Below are 19,959 nucleotides of genomic sequence, written 5' to 3'. Positions count from 1 at the left end.
ACAAGTGCCCGGGGTTCTGGGGCTGCTCTGCTCCAGCACAGGGACTGAGCCCTTCTGTGTGCTGCCCAGAGGGAGGGATATTTCACCAAGGGCCTGTCACTGGGTGCCCTGCCTGATGGGAAGGCAGTGAGGAGAGACCCACCTGGCCTGTTACGGACCCACAATCCCTTGGGGAACGAGACTCATCCCCTGTGCCTCACAGCCAGGTCAGGAAAGCAGAGAGCAAGAGGAGCACAGTCCATCAGGATCAGGGCTTTGCCCCTGCATCTGGGCAAGAGAAGGGCTCTGAGTGTTGTGGTTGGGTGACTGATGCAGCAAAGATCCCGTGGCAGCTGGGCTGATGAGGGCAGCTCCCCCTCCACATCCCATGCCTGAAGGCCACACACCTGTTCCAGAGCTGCAGATAGAACCCAGGTATCCCGACTCTCAGTTTCATAACTGACTTTTTAACAACCCGCTTTCCCGTGTCCTGCTCCCTTCCCATCAAGAATGTGACTCTCGCCTTGTGTTTGGCTCAGGGACAAGGCAGCTGCCATAGCCTCGGCTGGATCTGTGTCCCACCAACAAGCAGCTTCCTCTGGCTTCAGCCGCCATGGCTGAAGGATCCCCTCCACTCGCAAGGACCCAGCCCACTGCTCATTCCTTCCTGGCAGCTGGCAATGGCTGTGGAGGGGAAGCAGCCCCAGTCAGCCCACTCAGCCCCAGGGTGGGAAGTGTCACTGTACTGCAGGGTAGAGCTGGATGCAGGGTATTCTGCACTGCAAAGCCCACTGCAGCCATGGCTTTGGGCTGTGTGCAAGCATGACGCACTGGGGCTGATGGCCAGAGGGCTCCCACCGGCAGAGGAACTCTCATGGCAAATGCACTGCTCCAGCCCAATGCTGGTGCCACTCAGAGCAGGGGAGACCCCAGCTCAGCAGCTCTTGGAGAATGTGTTCCAGGGCAGGGCGCACACAACCCCCCGCACCTGGAGGTACCTGCTCTAGAGTCACTCTTCAGTTTCCATGGCTGTTTGGTCCTTGGCCTGTCTGCAAGGGATCCCATTACTGGCTCAGCTACCATAATGATGCACAAAGAGATGATAGGTTTCAGAGTAGCAGCCGTGTTAGTCTGTATCCTCAAAAATAACAGGAGTACTTGTGGCACCTTAGAGACTAACAAATTTATTAGAGCATAAGCTTTCGTGGGCTACAACCCACTTCTTCGGATGCATATAGAGATGATAGATGAACAGGTAGATTTGTATGGGACTCCAGATTGCAGGGAAACAGCAAGGACTCTGGGACAGGAGCAGCCGGGATCCAGGCTGGGCTGGTGGGCAGGAGGGGCAGCAATGCTGTCAGTGGGGAGCAGGGAGGGGATTTTCATTTGGTGCTTCAAGCCATGCCAGATGGAGCTCTACTCCAGTGTCCATCAGGAGCTCTGTGAGGCCTCTGCACCTGCCCCCAGTGCCATTCACCCCCATTTCCCACATCCTCCTCTTTCCATGGAGCTGCCATTGCACTGTCAGTCAAACTGAGGTGCAGGGCAGTGGGCCAGTGTGTGGCAGCCAGGGGCAAAGCTGCTGAATGATATGCATCTCGTATGACATTCATACATGCAGCGGGTTTGTCACGCATTCCCGGAGCTCAGAGGAAACATCATGTGCTGTATTTGGGGGCTGGGGCACTGAGATGCAGGCTGGGAGTTCTAGCCCCTGTTCTTCTATTGACTGCAATCAGCCTTTGTGCGCTTCCACAACCCTTATCACCAATGAAGGCCTCACACGTCTACCTGTCCTGTCATGCACCCATTTCACCACTCAGGTAACTGTGAGATTGGACACAGTCAGTACAGGCAGAGCTGGAGATAGAGCCCAGGTTTCTGATATGACAAAGCCAAGTCTCAGCCACTGTGTCATGCTGCCTTTCAGAAGGAATGGTCCAAACTACGTACTTAACTATGCTGTCTCTAACCACTAGACCACACTTTGCATCCAGAGTCATGAGCATAACCCAGGAATCCTAACAGCCAACATTCCTCTGGTGTCGCACAGAGTTGTGTATCCCACTGGCAAAGTGTGTGCTGTGTCTTCCTCTGTGGCTGGATAACATCAATTCACCAGCCATTGCTCCTATGGCTGAACTGGAGGCGGTCTACGCGGTAGAAGATCTACAGGTCCTGCACTCAAACCCTGCTGATAGCCCATGGGCAGGGCTGGAATTATACTATAGGGGGTTTGTTAGTGTCCCTTATATTTAGGTTGCCTCAACTTTTCCATTATAAAAGATTCCTTTCTTTGAGGAAGCTCTCATGTCCGTCCCCCACTGCTACTGCTGCTTTTTGGTGCTGCTGAGCTTTGATATTCTGCAGCAGAAAAGTCCTTGAGCCACAACATTGCCTCTTCTTTGCTCTGTGAAATTCTGTTGTGTTTGGCTAAGATATAACATGTTAACTATCACCATTTTCCATCTCTTGCTCAGGAAACATAGACAGCAGCCAAAATCATCTGCTTTCTTATGGCATTCAAAAGGCATTCTAATACTTCTGGGGTTCCTAGGTGGATCCCCTTATGCCACCACTCTAAGTATGAATGGGGCAGTTGTCCATAATGTGTTGCATAGTTTATACTTCACCACAATCACAATTTAGTGATTCTTTAATTTTCCATTTGTGGAGGAGACATCTACACCTTCTGTGCATTGGGGAGGAGATGACAACCTTCATGTGGTCTCCTGTTACGTTTGAAGGAACAACAAATGTCATAAAATTGGTGACCAAATGTCCTTTAAGGACCTCCTGGTCAGAAAAGCAGCAGCAACCAAAATAATAACTGAACATGAACATTCTCAAGAGCCAGACATGCAGCTACACTGCAAAAACAGCAGCTACACTGCAAAAACAGCAGCAGCAACAGATACTGCACCAGGAACAACCGGGAACTACCACTATATGAGGGCGGTTAGCCGAGCTGGAGGTCCCACCAAACAACCTCCCAGATCCAGCACCTGATTCCCACTGCCCAGAGTAACAGCCTGCTTTAGCTACCAGCAAATGTACTCAATTCTGTAGCTTAAGTGTGGCAGTCAATGCTGAAGGCTCAGTGTTGAAATCCTGCTGATGATGCATAATAAAGAAGTCATTATAGTTACATTTAATAGAATTTGTGTTTACCTTTGTATGAAAAGGAACCTAGGAAATTGCACACAAATAAACAACTTTACAAGAACATTAAGGTTGCAAAGTCAAATACTCAAAGGCTAGATTTTCAGTTGGCTGGAGAACCTTAACTCTGCCCCTTAAAACAGAAAACTGCTTCTCTCTGGCAGGTGTGACATTAGCAACAGCTGGGACTTACTGTACATCTCCAACGGGCTAAAGAGCCTCTCATCTGCTATTCCCCAGTGTGAATCTAGCCCTGTACAACAGCACTAATAGCTGTTCCCAGCTAATGGCCAATTAGTAGCCCCTATGTGAAATTAGTTTGGTGGGTCTCATCTCCAGCTCCCTTTTTACAAATTCACTCCCATCCTCGCTCTGCACAAACAAGCAAACTCAGCAGAGATACCAGGAACTGCCTGGGCTATTGAGAACAAGCTGCTTAGGTGAACCCCAGTGACAGCACCCCCACACCGTACCAATGCTGAGGGCAGCTGGCAGAGCTGTATGTGGGGAAAGCTGTCCTGCATACATACAGGGCTCCGTTTACCAGGACTCTCATGCTGATGCTTTTCACCAGCACTTAAACTATTTTTAAGATGAAGTTTATGGTAATATGTAAGCTATTTACATATATGCAAATAGACCATTAGAATTTGCATAGAACGACACCATTGGCAGTTCTGCACAGACACTATGGTCCCATGATGCCCAGCTCTGCTGTTTGGGCTGCATTTGCTCCCCCCTTCCAGAGAGCACCAGCCTGCTTGGAGCCTGAAGCTAGGGCGGGGGAGATTCCCCTGGCTTCCCCCCATCCCTCTCCCTTCTCCTACTATTAATATACCTCTGACCTGCCAGCACCCCTGCCCAGTGCCAGCAGGAGGCCAAGCTGTGCCAGACAGTGGTGCAGGATGGGGGTGACCACTCTGTTCCCATGAAAGCGGGGCTGGGGCTGTGTGCTCACCCAGCTCCCAAGCATAGGTAGGGCTCTCAGTTGCTGCTGCCAGCTGCACAGGCCATTTGTGCTGTGAGGTCATTTTTCTCTATGCCATCGCTTTGGAATCTGCTGGCCCCCTTCCCAAAAGTGCAAGGCAGGGTCCCACCCCCACCACGTGACAGAGTGACAGAGTGCAGTGTGAGCCAGCATCCTGCTCCCCAAGAACTCATCCCACCCATCTCCTATGGCCCAGACAGCACTTTAATATCCAGGACTCTGACCACAGGAGCGTGGGCTGGGGAGCTCAAATCTGGGGGCTCCAGCAGCAGGGAGATGAGACACAGGGAACTGGGCAATTGGGTTTCATGGAGCTGCCGCAGCCCTGGAATTAGGGGATTTGGACATTGGGGAGGCAGATCTAGTTTGGGGATCAAGGAGGATCTCACTGCCAGGATCCTTCCCCAAGTCCCACCTGCCAGCCTGATCTTTTTGTGCTACCCAGATCATCCACTGCCATGAACCATCCCTGATCCCACCCTGACTTGTCCTCACCACCCACACACTTACACACCCACACATGCATAAACACACACACAAAGGGAGCAAAATAGGACTCAGTGGGGAGCACTCTCCCTTGACAGTCAGCACTGACCCCAATGCCCCAGTGCTGCACTAGGGACCTGTGCTGCAGGGAGTGGGCTGGAGGCTCAGTACAGGATGCATTTTACTCTCTCTGTCCCAGTGGGCTCTCCTTGTGCCCCCCGCCCTGGGCTCAGGCATGGGCCGCACGTGCAGAGCACTCAGTCCATGGTGTCCTTGGGGCTAAATGGCCCATTGACAGTACTAGGTGTGGATGGAGAGTTGCAGAAGAGTAGCACCCCCTGCATTGCCCCAGCCCTGGGCTATGGCTCAGGCTGCATGGGATGGGGGCCAGCAAGGGCCATAGGGCAGCTGCACTCTTCCAGAGTGGGGAGATGGTCTCAGCACAGATCCCCTCCCCGCCCTCTGGGTGCAGAGACTCCCTGTGGGCACCCTGCAGGGGAATGAACTGCACTGTGTCTAGTTGGGAATGGAACCCACCAGCCAAGCCTGACTGCAAAATGGGTTTGTGAATGACATGGGTTCCCAGCCACATCGGGCCCCCAACAGGAGTGGGGTTTAGGGGTGACAGCAAGGGGGGTGGAGCTGGGAGCCTAGACTCTTGACTTCTCTCCCTGGCTCTGTGCCTGAGCTGCAGAGTGACAATGTGCATCCCTTCCCATGTCAGTGACTCAATTTCCCCATGAGCATCCTAGGCAATGACAAGCAAATGCTCCATATTGATGAGGTGAGCAGTTCACACAGGCCTAGGGGACCCCCCCCACACACACACACACACCATGCAGAAAGAGCCCAGCCCTACTAGAGGGAGGGCATACTCAAGCTGACCCCCAACTCCCCTCTGCCATGATTCCCAGCACAGCAGGCTGGGCTGGCCAGGCCCCCAGGTGCATGAGAGGTTGACTTTGTGTGAGTGAGGCAGGGCGTGGATATCTGAGGGCTGTCCCAGGTGAGGGAGGCTGTCCCAGTATTGCCAACCTCAACAGATCAAAACCCATGAGTCAGACCCCAACAAATCATGAGAATTTATCTGAATTATATTGTGTTTTTTGGTCTTTTGATTTCCAAACTACCCCACCCACTGTGTGTGTGTGAAATAATAAGCGTGGCCAATGCTCCCAAATGTATTGGGTCAGGTGGTTCTGTCCCCACTGCTGGTGCTCACACCCTACATCTGCTTAGACCCTGCCCTGCAAGTAATTCTGCTTCCAACCTCCAAATCAATCCTGTCCCCCCAGTCCCTTCAGGTCAGGCCTCCAGCCCCCCTCTGCCCCTTCCCCGCTGGCTGTTACAGGAGAGGGAGGGGAGCAGATGCATCAACTTGTCCCCATTGCTCACAGGAGGGGAGAAAGGAGGAGGAGTGGAGCCGTCCTGGACTGCTGGGCTCTTTAGCCTCCTCCTCCCCTCACCCCTCAGCAACCCAAACCGGTGTTTGTGGGAAGGGTGGGGGGAGGAGGAAGCTAAAGAGCCCAGCAGCCTGGGGCAGCTCTGCTCCTCCTGCCCTCCATCCCATGAGAGTATCTTCGCACTGCTGAGGAGAGGAAGAGGGAGAGGGAGGGAGGAAGGGAGAGAGCTGTTCCTGCAGCAGCTCTGATTGGTTGCTGTGCCCCAGGAGGTGGGAAGGTAGGGCAGGCAGCCAATCAGAGGGGGTTTTCCCATTATACGGGTCTCAAGTTCACTAGGGCTAGAAAAAGGCCACTCAGCCCAGCCCAGCCCAACCCTGCCCTCGCCCCCACAAGTTGACTTTGCTGCTGTCAGGGGTAGGTGCTGCTGGGGGCAGGGGCTGAAGCAGGGGGTGGGGAGGCTGCATTAGGTCACATTTTGAAGAATTGCCACTTGGCTACAGTGCTATGGTTGCCAACTTTCTAATTGCACAAAACCAAACATCCTAGCCCCGCCCCTTCCCAAGGCCCCGCCCCCTGCTCACTACATTCCTTCTCCCTCTATGGCTCGCTCTCCCCCACCCTCACTCACTTTCACTCGACTGGGGCAAGGACTTCGGGCACGGGAGGGGGTGAGGGCTCTAACTGGGGGTGCAGGCTCTGGGGTGAGGCCAGAAATGAGGGGTACAGGGTGTGGGAGGGGGCTCCACGCTGGGGGGGTAGGTCTGAGGGATTCGGAGTGCAGGAAGGGTCTGCAGGTTAGGCAGGAGGTAGGGGTGCAGAAGGGTGTATGGGCTCTGGGCTGGGGGTGCGGGCTCTGTGGTGGGGCCGGGGATGAGGAGTTCAGGTTGTGGGAGGGTGAGGTTCCAGGGGGGCTCAGGGCTGGGGCAGGGGTTTGGGGCACGGGCTTACCTAGGGCGGCTCCTGGTCAGTGGCACAGTGGGGCTAAGGCAGGCTCCCTGCCTGTCCTGGCACCGTGCTGCACCCCGGAAGCAGCCACAGCAGGTCCAGCTCCTAGGCAGAGGGGCCAGGAGGCTCTGCGCACTGCTCTCCCCCACAGGCACTGTCCCCACCCAGAGTTCCCATTGTCTGTGGTTCCTGGCCAGTGCTTGGGGCAGGGGCAGGGGCAGCACATGGAGCCCCGTGGCCCCCCTGCCTAGGAGCCGGACTTGCTGGCTGCTTCCAGGGCACAGCACAGTGCCAGGACAGGTAGGGACTACCCTGTCTTAGACCTGCAGCACCGCCGACCGGACTTTTAACAGCTCAGTCAGCGGTGCTGACCGGAGCAGACAGGGTCCCTTTTCGACCAGGTGTTCCCATTGGAAAACGGATGCCTGGCAACCCTATATAACAGTGCAGCCTCCTTCCCGGGTAAGGCAAGGGGCTGGCCAGGCAGCAGGCCCTGGGCGTGGCAGTGAGCCCCTGAGCTGGCACTGTGATGGTGCAGGATTTGAGCCTCATCCCGCTGCACCTGGGGAGCTGATACTTCCTGTGCACTGACATTTCTGAAAAGTAGCTTCCTTCCAACCTGAGCAGTGGCTTGGAGACAGCAGGACAGCGCTGTGCCCGGGGGTGGCCTGAGGTCCTGATATCTCTAGGGCTTTGTAGGCAAAAGGCTACTGTTTGAAAACATGCCCTCTGGCTTGCGTCCAGTGTCTTTCACACAGCAGCAGAGACATGTCCCATGTTGTTAGTCCCATTAAAGAGAGGCAGACCCACTGCTGCCTTGGGTTTCACACCCAATGGTGCTCTTGAGGGCACTGTGGACAGCCCTAAATTCCTCGTGCTCTTGCTCTGCTCCCCTTGCCAGGACCACAGGCAGGCTTTGGGGATTTGAAACAGGCTTGAATTTCGGTTTCCCCATTTGGTTGATTCATTTGGGAATGCTGGGGCAGAGAGGATTATGGGATTGACCAGCTCCAGGCATGGGAACTTTCTGGGAACTTGCCTGTAAAAATGTCTGTATTGTAACTCCTGAGACACACAGTGGTGTTGTGAGTGTGCAGACACCACTCCCTGCCCAGGACCGCCAGAGCTGCGGGGCAAGACCCCACTTTATTGCCCCATCTCACCCTCCCAGCACAGTCCCTTGGTGCCTGCAGAGCCTAAGCTTCAGCCCCGGCCAATCGGGATTTTTGTGTGTGGAGGTTTCCCAGAGAACCTGACCCCCCATCTAAATTGTCAGTGACTGAGAAGCCTATTGGTTCCCTTTCCCTGACTAGCTTGTCCCCGCTTGTATCCTACGCCTGCTTGGGGAACAGCCTTCAAACCAGCCTTGCCTGTAGGGGCCAATCCCACCCATGAGGATGAGAAGGGTCCTCAGAGCACAAGAGCCTTTTACAGCTCGGTTCCCAGATAATCAGTAGGAAGCTAAGGGATATTTCTGGGAACATTTCTCACCCTGTGAAAGGGGTCTTTATAAACTCCTGGGAGAGCAAATCCAGTCCCAGCTCTGCCCTCCCTGGCCAGTGAGGGGAGAAAATAAGACCTTGAGCTGTGCTGTGAAACACAGACTCCTGGAAGTAAACCCCCAAAGCACTCCCCTGTTGGGAGGGAACAGCATGGTGGAGTCTGCAAACAGGTCCCTGCGTCAGAGCCCCACCCACCCATGCTGGCATAAACTGACGCATGAAATCCCTCCTGAGCTGATGAAAAGTCTCTCAGCTCCCTGGAGAAGTGCCAAACTCACCTCCCCCAAGTTCCAGCTACTGCCCCTGTCCAGGGCTTAGCTCTCTCCCAGCTCCCAATGTGCCCAGAGATGCCCAAACTGCTACCAACCCCCAGCCACCCCTGTGACAAGCCTCTGATGTACCTCAGCAGCCAAGGAACAAACTGCCACTACTTCATATACAGCACCATCCAACCGGCCTGCCTTTGGATCACTCTCCCTGGGAACACTGCTCAGTATTGGCTGCAAGGACAACACAATCTGGAGACCCTTGACCTAATGCCCATTCATGTGTTTCACTGCAAGTCTGGGAGAAACTACCACCAGAACAAAACGCTGCTCACATGGAAACTTTGCTGTGGGAGGGACTGATGAATACTGGGTGCAGCTGCATCAGCTCCATTAACATATCACCCCTGTATCAGGTAGGAGATGCTCAGAGCATGAGGAAAGGGGATTGTACAGCTCAGTGATGGTGATTTGTAGTAGAATTTCTCTATATAAAAGCTAGGTACAGTATTACTAATTCCCAGCAATTACTGGGGCAACCTAATGCTAATGGCTGAAATATGCCAGCTGACAGATAAGCAATAAGAAAAAGCACAGCTGGTGCATCACATACTGTGCTCTGACAAGTGTAGCCTCACTTTGGCTATTCAGAATGGCACTGCATAGTGTAGAGGAGGATCTTCACTAGCTTTTCCTGCCAGTCTTTCTTTCACACACTTTAGTTTTATTTGCCTATAACGTCAATGGTACAACACATACAGACACAGCACTGCTGCCCACAGTGCACCAGGCACTTTCCAAACACAACAGCAAGTTCCCCTCTGCCCCAAAGAGCTAATCACCTGAAAGAGCTTTTGGAAACCTCACACACATCTTCACTAGCTTTTTCTTGCCAGTCTCTCTCCTTTGTGGGTTTTGGGACTCCGTGCCTATAACAGCAGTGCATGCGCGCACACGCACAAGCACACATGGGCAAAGCCCTGCTCTTTCCTAATCCTAGTTCTCCACAGTCCTAGTTCTGAGACTAAACAGTGGCTAAATTATCCTTCCTCAGCTTCTTTTGGGTGCCTGAGGTTATGATGGCCAGGTCAACACCTTGACGACCAAAAGGATCAAGCTCTAAGGCTTAGATCATTACAGATATTTAAGCACCTAATTTCCACTGATTTCAGTGGGAGTTAGGCCCAGATCTTCAAAGGTATTTAAGCATCCAACTGACCCCTTAGGCCTGTCTAAACTAGTGCGTGGGGGATGATCTCCTGCCAGTGTAGCTTCCCTAGAAGCACAATGCTGGGAGTGCTAGTGTAGAGTGGCCATTGCTGATTTAACCATCATGTCCTCTAACCCTCGGTGTTAACAAAATGGCATTAACATGCCAGCAGCTGGTTTGCACTAGCACTCCACCACTGCTCCTTCTGGGCAAGCTGCACTGGGGATAGCGCCTGTGGGGAGATTCTCACAAATATGCTAGTGCAGACAGGGCTTAGGGAGGAAAACTGAGACATAGCTGGAAAGGAGTTAGAGGGACAGAGCCCCGCAGTGGGTGGGTGAGGATATGCTGGCAGATTGGCCAGAGACAGGGGCAGAGCAGAAAGGACCCTGTTGGCACAGGATGCATCTGCACACAAGGCATTTTCTCTTCTTTGCAATGACACACAGGACCAACGCTGTAGCTGTTGCTGAGTACCAGGCTGGAGATGTTGTGCAGACACAGCAGCTTTTAACCGTCAGCCCATTTTCTCTCCTGATTTATGATTTTAACTAGATTTGGGTTGTTCTGAGGTCAGGTCCCTGCAACACATCAATGAAGGGAAGAGACAGTGTGCTGAGCTCTCAGCAGTGGCATTTGGGAGAAACACAGCCCATCAGCTGAGTCAAACTCCGGGAAGTGCCCGCCAGACGAGGCCATCGATCAGGGCCACAGGGAGCCAGGGGACCAGAAGTCGCAGTTCCCAGAACGAGTCTGTGTCCCAATAATTGCTGTCATTGAGGCTGTTTCTGGTTATAAGCCAGAAGGAGTCAGTGCTGCTCCAAGCAGGTTCTTAACCAAGGAGGAGGAATCAGATTTCTGGACACATCAGGTGCGCTGCATGCTACCATATCACATATACCCATGAGTGTCATCAAGAATGAATGCAGCTGACCCCTCCTACTCCTCAGGATGTATTCTCCTCTCCAAAGACTCCCCCTCCCGCTCTTTAATGGTAGTGGGCATTACATGGATGAATTTCCTGTATCCCATTGCAGCGTTAACTGAAACAGCATTTGATACAAAGCCCCAAATGCAGATCTGAGACAGCATGCCAGCCAGGGGAACTATATTTACCACAAACCTGAGTAGACAATCTATATTTTAAACCACAAAAAGTATGTAGCAAATAGAGTATGGCTGAACTAGCACAGGAATTACAGAGCTTTACAGGGAATAGTTCAATGCAACAATCAGCTGGTTCTGTGATCATCAGCTAAGCAATTATTGGACAAAACAAAAACCTGAGGATTAGGTACAGAAATTAAAGCTTTGTGCTGCTACTCAGAGTCAGAGAGCACACTGTGCCCTGATTTAGCTGCTCCGAACCTGTGCACCCTGTGCTGGGGGGAGTTTGGACACTGAGCCTCAGGCTTGCTCTTGTTGGTAAATTGTTCGCTTTTTACAGTGTTTCTGGAGCAGTGCGGAGCTCCCAGCTCTAGAGTCTCTTCAGTGGGCAAGGTCTGCTGGAGTCTGCTGGGGTCTGCTGGGGTCTGCTGGAGTCTGCTGGGGTCTGCTGGAGTCTGCTGGGGTCTGCTGGAGTCTGCTGGGGTCTGCTGGTTTTTGACAGATCTTTGCTGGATAGGCTGTTTGAGAATGCCCAGGTGGCTCTGCACACGTGACACGTGAATGCAAGAGGAGATGACCCAGAGAGAGGGTGACAGGTAGAGGAATTGTCCATTTCTCTCCCTTTCTTTTGGTGATGATGTTTCTGTAGTGTTTGTGTTTTCCCCTTCCTGCCCTGGCCCGTGGGGAGAAGAATGAGTGCTCTTGTGCACTAGCAACCACCCTTCCTTCTGGGAAATGGGCTCAAATTGGGTAAAGAGAAGTCATGGTGCTATTCCAAGTTCTGCCCACAAATACAGCTCCGCACATCTGAGATACAAAAATGAAATACCAAAATGAGATGCAACTCACAGCAGATTGTGCAGATGTTCAGAATATGCTAGTGTGGCTTGCTAGGCTCCTGAGGCTTGGATACCTCTGGGTGGGGCTGGTTACCCCCTGGGCACCATGGGGCTCAGTGGGTACCCCTCCTTGAGGCCTGGGTAACCCTGGGTGGGGCTGGATACTCTCAGGGGCTCTGCCAAATTTACTGGGCTCCTCTGAGGGCTCCACCTTGGTTGGGCTCGCCTGTCCCAAATTTACACCAGGATAACAATTTGCTACACTCCTGCTGGTTGTATCCTGCTGATAGCAGAATCCCGGGGCTCACTCACATGCTGCTGGGTGGGACCTGCACCAACTAATTCACTTTTACACCCAAATCACACTACAGTTCCCAACTGGCTCCTACTTGTTGGGGCTCAGAAGTCCCCCACAGCTTTGGGGGGGGGGGGTTGGCTCCTGAGTGGGGCTTAGATGCCTCCCAGCCACATCTGACCTGGCTCCCTTGTAGAGGGACTTAGACATGCCCTGGCCTCTGCTGGGCTCCTCTCAGCTCTGGGACTTGATGCCCCCTTCAGGGGGCTTGGATGCCGGGCTGTGCTCTGTTGCGTTTCTCTGACCTGGCTTTCCCCATAGTTGGACTCTTGCTCCTTGGATTCCCCCATAGAGGGGCCTGGATATTCTCTGCAGCTCTGCTGAGCTTCACTGGGCTCCTCCAACTTGGTTCCCCCAGGTTCTGCTGGTACTTGGGCAACACTCCTGCTCAGAAGAGGTTGGATTTCCCCCCCCCCCCCCCCATCAGAACTCTGGGCTCCTCCGGTTTGGATCCCACACCAGCTTTGGCTCCTAAGGCTCACATCACTCTGGGCTCCACTCAGTTGGCTTCCCACTGGTGGGGCTGGGCTCCTTGTGTTTGGCTCCCCTTCAGTGGTGGTGGGAAGCCCTGCTGTGCTCTGTAGATTTGGCTTCCCCCCTTACTGGATCTCAGATGCCTCTGGTGTTCTGGCTGGGAACGGGGCATGTCAGCTTCTACAGTCAGTGTAACTCTCCAGCCATCTGGGTATGTTTACACTTCAATTAAAAACCTGTGGCTGGCCTGTGCCAGCTGACTCAGACTAAGGGGCTCAGGCTAAGGGGCTATTTAATTGTGGTGTGAGCATTCGGGCTTGGGCTGAAGCCTAGGCTCTAGGACCCTGAGAGTTGGGGGTTCCCAGAGCTCCCAATTGTTCCTGCAGGTTAATGGTGATCTAGCCACATACTGCTGAGGTGACTGACAGCTCTAATGGCACCCAGCTACCTGGGGAAGGACCCATGCACTCCATGGTTTGTGTTTTATCCGACAAAGGGAAGTTTATGATCATAGTGCCAGGAGGGTGGATTTGCAGCTGACACACAACAAATGTTCCCGGTAGAATGAGCTGGAATGGCAAATGTAGCAGCATATCATACAGTCTAATTCAAGTCTTTGGTAATTATTACATTAAAATATCTCCAAGTTGTTATGTGACAAATTGCCTAGTGCTGTACGATTATCCTGCTTATCTGGGAACCAGCTGTAATTGCAGTCTTCTCTGCCTCCTGGCACAGATTAGATCCTGCTCCCATATTTCTGCAGCTACATTGCTGCATATGAAACAAACATCTATTATTATAGTAAACAATGAGAGAAATAGTTCTGATTGCATGGAACACACTTGGAATGTGGGACGGTTAAAAGCACATGCTAGGTTGAACCTCCCTGATCTCCTCTGCCATTGTGTGTGTAGCAAATGCTGAAATACATCAGCTCATCAGTTAACTTCCAGAACTTCCTGTTCTTCTCTTTGGGTATGTCTACACTACGGGATTACACCGAATTTACAGAATTAGATTTTGGGCAACCGATTGTATAAAGTCGAGTGCATGTGGCCACACTAAGCACATTAATTCGGCGGTGTGCGTCCATGTACCGAGGCTAGCGTCGACTTCCGGAGCGTTGCACTGTGGGTAGCTATCCCATAGCTATCCCATAGTTCCCGCAGTCTCCCCCGCCCATTGGAATTCTGGGTTGGGATCCCAATGCCTGATGGGGCAAAAAACATTGTCGCTGGTGGTTCTGGGTACAGCCTCACCCCTCCCTCCGTGAAAGCAACGGCAGACAACCGTTTCACGCCTTTTTTCCTGGGTGAAGTGTGCAGACGCCATACCATAGCATGGAGCCCGCTCAGCTCAAGACAGCAGTCATGAACATTGTAAACACCTCGCGCATTATCGTGCAGTTTATGCTGAACCACAACCTGGAAAACCAGGCGAGGAGGAGGCTGCGACTGCAGCGCAGCGACAAGAGTAATGAGGACATGGACATGGACACAGAATTCTCTCAAACCGCGGGCCCCGGCGCTTTGGAGATCATGCTGTTAATGGGGCAGGTTCTAGCCATGGAACACCGATTTTGGGCCCAGGAAACAAGCACAGACTGGTGGGACCGCATAGTGTTGCAGGTGTGGGACGATTCCCAGTGGCTGCGAAACTTTCGCACGCGTAAGGGCACTTTCATGGAACTTTGTGACTTGCTTTCCCCTGCCCTGAAGCGCCAGAATACCAAGATGAGAGCAGCCCTCACAGTTGGGAGGCGAGTGGCGATAGCCCTGTGGAAGCTTGCAAAGCCAGACAGTTACCAGTCAGTCGGGAATCAATTTAGAGTGGGCAAATCTACCGTGGGGGCTGCTGTGATCCAAGTAGCCAACGCAATCACTGAGCTGCTGCTACCAAAGGTAGTGACTCTGGGAAATGTGCAGGTCATAGTGGATGGCTTTACTGCAATGGGATTCCCTAACTGTGGTGGGGCGATAGATGGAACCTATCTTGGCACCGGAGCACCAGGGCAGCCAGTACATAAACCGCAAGGGGTACTTTTCAATGGTGCTGCAAGCACTGATGGATCACAAGGGACATTTCACCAACATCAACGTGGGATGGCCGGGAAGGGTTCATGACACTCGCGTCTTCAGGAACACTACTCTGTTTAAACGGCTGCAGCAAGGGATTTACTTCCCAGACCAGAAAATAACCGTTGGGGATGTTGAAATGCCTATAGTTATCCTGGGGGACCCAGCCTAACCCTTAATGCCATGGCTCATGAAGCCATACACAGGCAGCCTGGACAGTAGTCAGGAGCTGTTCAACTACAGGCTGAGCAAGTGCAGAATGGTGGTAGAATGTGCATTTGGACGTTTAAAGGGTCGCTGGCACACGTTGCTGACTCATTCAGACCTCAGCCAAACCAATATTCCCATTGTTATTACTGCTTGCTGTGTGCTCCACAATCTCTGTGAGAGTAAGGGGGAGACCTTTATGGCGGGGTGGGAGGCTGAGGCAAATCGCCTGGCCGCTGATTACGCGCAGCCAGACACCAGGGCGATTAGAAGAGCACACCAGGAAGCGCTGCACATCAGAGAAGCTTTGAAAACCAGTTTCATGACTGGCCAGGCTACGGTGTGAAAGTTCTGTTTGTTTCTCCTTGATGAAAACCCGCCCCCTTGATTGACTCATTCCCTGTAAGCAACCCACCCTCCCCCTTCGATCACAGCTTGCTTTCTAAGGAAATAAAGTCACTATCGTTTAAAAATCATGTATTCTTTATTAATTGATTATAAAAAGAGGGAGAGAACTGACAAGGTAGCCCAGGTGGGGTTTGGGAGGAGGATAAGAGGGAAGGGAAAGGCCACTTCAAAAGTTCAAAATAATGACAGCTTTTTGCTTGGGCTGTCCACTGGGGTGGAGTGGGCGGGTGCACGGAGCCTCCCCCCCCACACGTTCTTACACGTCTGGGTGAGGAGGCTATGCAACATGGTGAGGAGGGAGGGCGGTTATACAGGGGCTGCAGTGGCACTCTGTGATCCTGCTGCCATTCCTGAAGCTCCACCAGACGCCGGAGCATGTCAGTTTGATAACACAGCAGCCCCAGCGTTGCATCCCGCCACCTCTCATCTCGAGCGTCTCTCCTTTCCTCACGTTCGTCCCTCATGGCCTCACGTTCACTGGCAGCTTTCCTGTACTGGGATAGGGTGACCTTCCACTCATTCAGATGAGCTCTTTCATTGCGGGTTGATTCCATGATTTCCGAGAACATTTAGTCTCGTGTCCGTTTTTTTCGCCGCCTTATCTGAGATAGCCTTCGGGACAGAGGAGAGAGGCTTGATAAATTTGCAGCTGTGGGAGGGAGGGAAAAAAGGGAGAGAAGTATTTAAAAAGATACATTTTACAGAACAATGCTTATACTCTTTCACGGTGAACAACACTATTCACATTACATAGCACATGTGATTTCAGTACAAGGTTGCATTTTGCATCTTAATATTGAGTGCCTGCGGCTTTGGTGTTAGAGATCACAGCTGCAGGTCCGGGCAACAGAATTCGGCTTGCATGCGGCCATGGTAAGCCATTGTCTTTCGGCTTCTGCAGCATTCATAAAAGCAGCGCCCTCCTTTCCCACATACCAAGCAAAGCCCGTTGAGTGCTGCGGTTTTCCTGTTAACGTGCAGCAGCAGAAACCAAATTAACCCCCCACTCATCCAATTCTCTGGGATGATCGCTTTACCCCTCCCCCCACCGCGTGGCTGGTATCAGGGAAGATCCCTGCTAGCCAAACGTGAAAAGCTTAGCGCCAATGTCCCCTCTCTCGCCCCGCCCTCGGCTTGGCTAACTGCAGGGAAGGATTTCTTTTCAGCCACAGGCAAACAGCCCAGTAGGAACGGCCATCTCTGTCCCCTTAATTAAATTCCCGTATTTCAACCAGGTTACCATGAACAATATCACTCTCCTGAGGCTAACACAGCGAGATAAAGAACGGATGTTGCTTGAATGCCAACAAACATCGGGACCATACGCTGCCTGGCTTTGTCATGCAATGATACCAGATTACTTGCTACTAGCATGGCGTGGTCAAGTGTCCTACCATGGAGGACGGAATAAGGCTGCACTGCCCAGAAACCTTGTGGAAAGGCTTTTGGAGTACCTCCAGGAGAGCTTCATGGAGATGTTCCTGGAGGATTTCCGCTCCATCCCCAGACGTTAACAGACGTTTCCAGTAGCTGTACTGGCCGCGAATGCATCCCAAGTCCTCAGGGCAAATTAATAATTAAAAAATGCTTGCTTTTAAACCATGTTTTATATTTACAAAGGTACACTCACCAGAGGTCCCTTCCATGGCCTCATTGTCTGGGATACTGCCTTGGGAGGGTTGGGAGGGTACTTCAGTCAGGCTGAGAAAAAGATCCTGGCTGTTGGGGAGAACAGAGTGCTGTGTGCTCTCCACAAGCTCGTCGTCCTCTTCCTCCTCATCATCTTCCCCATCCGCAGAATCCTCAGGCGTGGCTGAGATTACCCCCTCCTCGGAATCCACGATCAGAGGTGGGGTAGTGGTGGCGGTCCCCCCTAGAATTGCATGCAGCTCAGCGTAGAAGCGGCATGTCTGCGGCTCTGACCCGGAGTGACCGTTTGCCTCCTTTGTTTTTTGATAGGCTTGTCTGAGCTCCTTAACTTTCACATGGCACTGATATGAGTCCCTATTGTGGCCTCTCTCCATCATGCCCTTGAAGATTTTTTCAAATGTTTTGGCATTTCGTCTTTTGGAACGTAGTTCTGCTAACACGGAATCCTCTCCCCATACAGCAATCAGATCCAGTACCTCCCGTACGGTCCATGCTGGTGCTCTTATTCGATTCTCGGACTGCATGGTTACCTGTGCTGATGAGCTCTGCGTGGTCACCTGTGCTCTCCACGCTGGGCAAACAGGAAATGAAATTCAAAAGTTCACGGGGCTTTTCCTGTCTACCTGGCCAGTGTATCCGAGTTCAGATTGCTGTCCAGAGCAGTCACAATGGTGCATTGTGGGATAGCTCCTGGAGGCCAATACCATCGAATTGCGGCCACACTAACCCTAATTCGAAATGGCAATGTAGATTTCAGCACTACTCCCCTCGTCGGGGAGGAATACAGAAATTGATTTTAAGAGCCCTTTATTTCGAAGTAAATGGCTTCGTTGTGTGGACGGGTGCAGGGTTAATTTGATTTAACACTGCTAAATTCGACCTAAACTCATAGTGTAGACCAGGCCTTCCTTACAACAACTGAGGCTGCTGCTGTTCATTCTTGACTCAGAGCTGTCTCTCCTGCTTTGGAAGAGGATGATGACCCTTGAAATAGAACCTTTTGCCTGTTGTCTAAAGGGATGGACACCTGAGATTGTGAACTGTACTGCCCTCTTTCCTGAAGCTGCTACTTTAGTGAGACGTCCAGGATAAACATGATCCTTACATCATGGCCTGTGGTAGCTGCGTTCTCTTCCTTCCATGGTTCCATTATGTTTTGCTGCAGTCGAAAATGATGAGAGTGTTAATCTGCAAGTCTTTTCTTTACTACAGAGCTCAGACATTAGGGGCCATTTTTGGCCCCTAATTTTGGTCCCCAACATTAGATACCACAAGCCTGAGTTGCAAAGGTCCTGAGCACTCACAATACCTACTGGAGACAAGGGGAGCTGCCTCTGAAAATCAGACTCTAGGTGCCTCCAGATGAGCACCCCAAAACAGGCATCCAAATAAAGGCAAAGCAAAAGAACCAAAAGCTTCAGGATGCTCCTACACCCTGTCTCCCCTTATTAGGGGCAGGTAATGGGTCTGTTCCCTATGGTGAAAGAGCTGTCCAAGTCTCAATCCCTTTGGGTTGTGCTGATCATGATTTTGCTTACTGTGCCACAGAAACCAGGACATCTGCAGCTCAGCTTCCTCAGGAGAAGAAGAAAGCGGGGGTGAGGGTGGGGTGGGGACTGAAATGCAAGTGTCCTTTGTACTGTTCTCCTCTCCTGGGAGCTTACAAACAAGTCCTTACATGTTTAGCCAGACCCTTCCTGTCCATCTGTAGAACTGTATCTTTGCGTTGAGAGCAAGGGACGCTCATTTCAGCCCAAATGGAACTTTTCAGGGAAAGTTTCTATGGAGTGAAAATAAGGGTTAGGACTGAGCCTGTCTTTCAGACAGAACGCTGGAGTTGCTGTCAGGGCTCTATAATAACCCTCTTGCTTAAGGCCAAGATTTTCAAAGGGGCCCGAGGGAGTTAGGTGACCAAGTCCCACTGGAAGCCTAACTCCCATGGGCCACACTAGAAGTCAGTGGGAGTTGGGCAACTAGCTCTGTTAGTCCCTTAGAAAAGCCCAGCCTTGAGCAACACAGTCACCGGCCTGGTCTACACTACGACTTTAATTCGGATTTAGCTGCCTTAATTCGAATTAACGCTTGACCCGTCCACACAACGAAGCCATTTAATTCGAATTAAAGGGCCCTTTAATTCGATTTCTGTACTCCTCCTCGACGAGAGGAGTAGCGTCAAAATCGGTATTGTTAATCCGAATTAAGGTTAGTGTGGCCGCAATTCGATGTTATTGGCCTCCAGGAGCTATCCCACAGTGCACCATTGTGACCGCTCTGGCCAGCAATCTGAACTCGCATGCACTGGCCAGGTGGACAGGAAAAGCCCCGTGAACATTTGAATTTCATTTCCTGTTTGCACAGCGTGGAGAGCACAGGTGACCACAGAGAGCTCATCAGCACAGGTAACCATGCAGGCTGATAATCGAAAAAGAGCACCAGCATGGACCGTACAGGAGGTACTGGATTTGATCTCTATATGGGGAGAGGATTCAGTGCTAGCAGAACTGCATTCGAAAAGACGAAATGCCAAAACTTTTGAAAAAATTTCCAAGGGCATGATGGAGAGAGGCCACAATAGGGACTCAGATCAGTGCCGCGTGAAAGTCAAGGAGCTCAGACAAGCCTATCAAAAAGCAAAGGAGGCAAACGGTCGCTCCGGGTCAGAGCCGCGGACATGCCACTTCTACGCTGAGCTAAATGCATTTCTAGGGGGGGCCGCCACCACTACCCCACCTCTGACTGTGGATTCCGAGATGGGGATAATCTCATCAGGTACACCTGATGATTCCGTGGAAGGGGAAGAGGAGGAGGAGGAGGACGAGCTTGTGGAGAGCACCCAGCTCTCCGTTCTCCCCAACAGCCAGGATCTGTTTCTCACCCTGACTGAAGTACCCTCCCAA

Source organism: Emys orbicularis, chromosome 2 (assembly GCF_028017835.1).
Source record: "Emys orbicularis isolate rEmyOrb1 chromosome 2, rEmyOrb1.hap1, whole genome shotgun sequence".
Classification (NCBI taxonomy): domain Eukaryota; kingdom Metazoa; phylum Chordata; order Testudines; family Emydidae; genus Emys; species Emys orbicularis.
This window is presented reverse-complemented; position numbering follows the sequence as displayed.